Source organism: Sprattus sprattus (genome assembly GCF_963457725.1).
Source record: "Sprattus sprattus genome assembly, chromosome: 14".
In the NCBI taxonomy this organism is placed as follows: Eukaryota; Metazoa; Chordata; class Actinopteri; order Clupeiformes; family Clupeidae; genus Sprattus; species Sprattus sprattus.
In genome coordinates this window covers 22,648,544-22,651,043 of record NC_137912.1, presented here as the reverse complement: position 1 = coordinate 22,651,043, position 2,500 = coordinate 22,648,544, and the positions used below count along the sequence as shown (strand labels likewise).

General features: G+C 44.9%; 1 protein-coding gene across 3 annotated transcripts in view; it reads right to left on the bottom strand.

Annotated features, from left to right (window-relative positions):
* The window catches only part of usp6nl (USP6 N-terminal like), a gene marked incomplete at its 5' end in the record, with an annotated part of 77,545 nt that overhangs the window by 39,699 nt on the left and 35,346 nt on the right, over window positions 1-2,500 (bottom strand). The gene's annotated exons all lie outside the window — the stretch shown is intronic.

Below are 2,500 nucleotides of genomic sequence, written 5' to 3'. Positions count from 1 at the left end.
AAAGAAAACGAGTCTACGCGTGGATGTGTTTCAACAACGGTAGAAAACTGTGTTTGCTCCGTCTTCTACTGGACTCATAATTATATGACAGTGGTATTAGTTACAGTTGAGACACCCGAAATAACTTGCATGCGCAGCAATCCTGAGACGTGATTTTTTAGTTTGCACATGAATACTAACGTCTTCTTTGATCCCAGGAAATTTGAGCACATAACCCATCTCCCTTACGGAGATATTGGCGAAAGTTAACCTACTTCATTGCAAACGTCTAGTTTTTCAAACGTGTCTAGTTTTTGTGCAGTAGTGAATAGAGTCTCAGTCTACTACACCATACATAGCATATCATGTTTGTAGAAAATGATTAAGGTGCAACAAATGCCAATAAGCATATTTCAATTAAATGATGCACATTGCAAGCAAAATGGTGCGGCTGGAGCAAAGGGAGGGACAACGGTGACGCAGTTTGGATGTAGCGACAAACATTTATGTGCTGTAACAAACAGTGTTAACCAGTATGTGAGTAACGTGGCTTTTATTAAAACATAGCGTGTGTAATGTGTAGCTATTTCATTCCGTTTATTAACCTTTCCGGCTGTCTGTATTACTAGCCAGCAGCAGACGTAACGGAAAGGGAGCATTTTACTCCCCGGCAATCTCTCTACAAACTTCCATATAGACGCGGGATCAGCAGAGGAAAATCTACTTTCCTTTTGGGAGAAACCAGGCCAGTCGTTCCCACGACTACAGCACCTTGCAAAACGAATTATATGCGTTCCAGCAACAGGTGCTGCGAGTGAGCGCTCCTTCAGTGCAGCAGGGCGCGTTATAGAAGCCAGGCGAGAGAACGAAGGTAAGGCATATCAGCAGAGGTATATTTTGGTTACATTAGGATGGCTACGTTTATAGCTTGCGTTTTGGGCGCACCACAATGCCAAGAAGTTTGTCGCGACTGTAATGGCATATTTCATTGTGGGGGTGATTGATAGTTTAAGGCTTACGAGACACGGTGTTTTCCGATGTTTTACTGAGTCCTCTCTGTCTCTATCACACACACACACACACACACACACACACACACACACACTAACGGAAGCAAAAAAGGTTTAAATTAAGTGACATCCCTCAAATGTCGCGTCTCCCGCAAACCTGCAAACTATGAGTCAGCTGTCAGTATTGGAAGAAGCCTTAACGTCTCGAAGATGAAACTTCCTGGGTTATTTTGTTTGGTTAGGCTATTAGTTATATTTTAAAACAGCCAGTCATTGTAGCCTACCACTCATGGAATAAGGAATTTCAAAGAGATGATGGAGTGAACTTTCTAGCCTCCTGTCACCGTCTCCCCCCAGTCACGCACGGCCTCCCCCATGACACATCGGCCTGATTTGACACGCCCTTTTCTAAGACGAATTAACGTGGTAAACCACCTCTCTCGAAAGGCTCAGACGATCGGCGGAAAAACTAACGGTTTACATCTAGACCCCTTATACATGAGGCAATTGTAACACGCTCGCGAGTTTCTATCGTGGTAGGCGCAATGTAACAGCTTTACATTGACGCATGTATAAGGGGCTTGTGAGAGAGAGAGAGATAGATAGAGAGATCCGTGATGTATCTGTATGGCGTTTTGATGAACACAAATCCAAAGTGATGACCTTGATACACACAGGCAAAGTGCCAACCCTCAGAGCATTATACAGGGCTGTTTCTCTGGAGGAGCTATGAGGGAACACTGTAAGTGTGTTTGTGTATATGTGACGGGTGACACACACAAACATAAACGCACGCGAACACACACGCAAAAGCATTGTGATTCAAAATACTGTCAAGCATGAGTAAAATATTGAGAAAACATAGAATAGCCCAGAGGTAACAATGATGGTACACACACACACAGACAAGACACACACACAGACACACACACACACACACACAGACACACACACAGACACACACACACAGACACACACACAGACACACACACACACAGCCAGCGGGCTCTTGACTCTGTGACCCATATTGTGGAGGTTAGGGCTCCACTGTGCTCTAGCAGCATGTTTACACCCCTGCAGTCCTGCAGCCATAATCTCACTGTGTGCAGACAGCAGTGAGTCATCCTGCACCCCCCCTACCACACACACACACACACACACACACACACACACACACACACACACACACACACACACACACACACACACACACACACACACACACACACACACACACACACACACACACACACACACACACGCACGCACGCACGTACGTACATAAATACACACACATGAACCTGTAAACACGTACATATACACACACACGCGTACACGTACGTACATACACACGTATTCAATGCATCCTCTCTCACAAACGTGACAAACGCACACACACACAGACACACACACACACACACACACACAAACAAACAAACACCATAATTTAGAAATGCATCCTCTCTCACAAACGTACGTGCGCACACACATATACAGACACACAAACAATC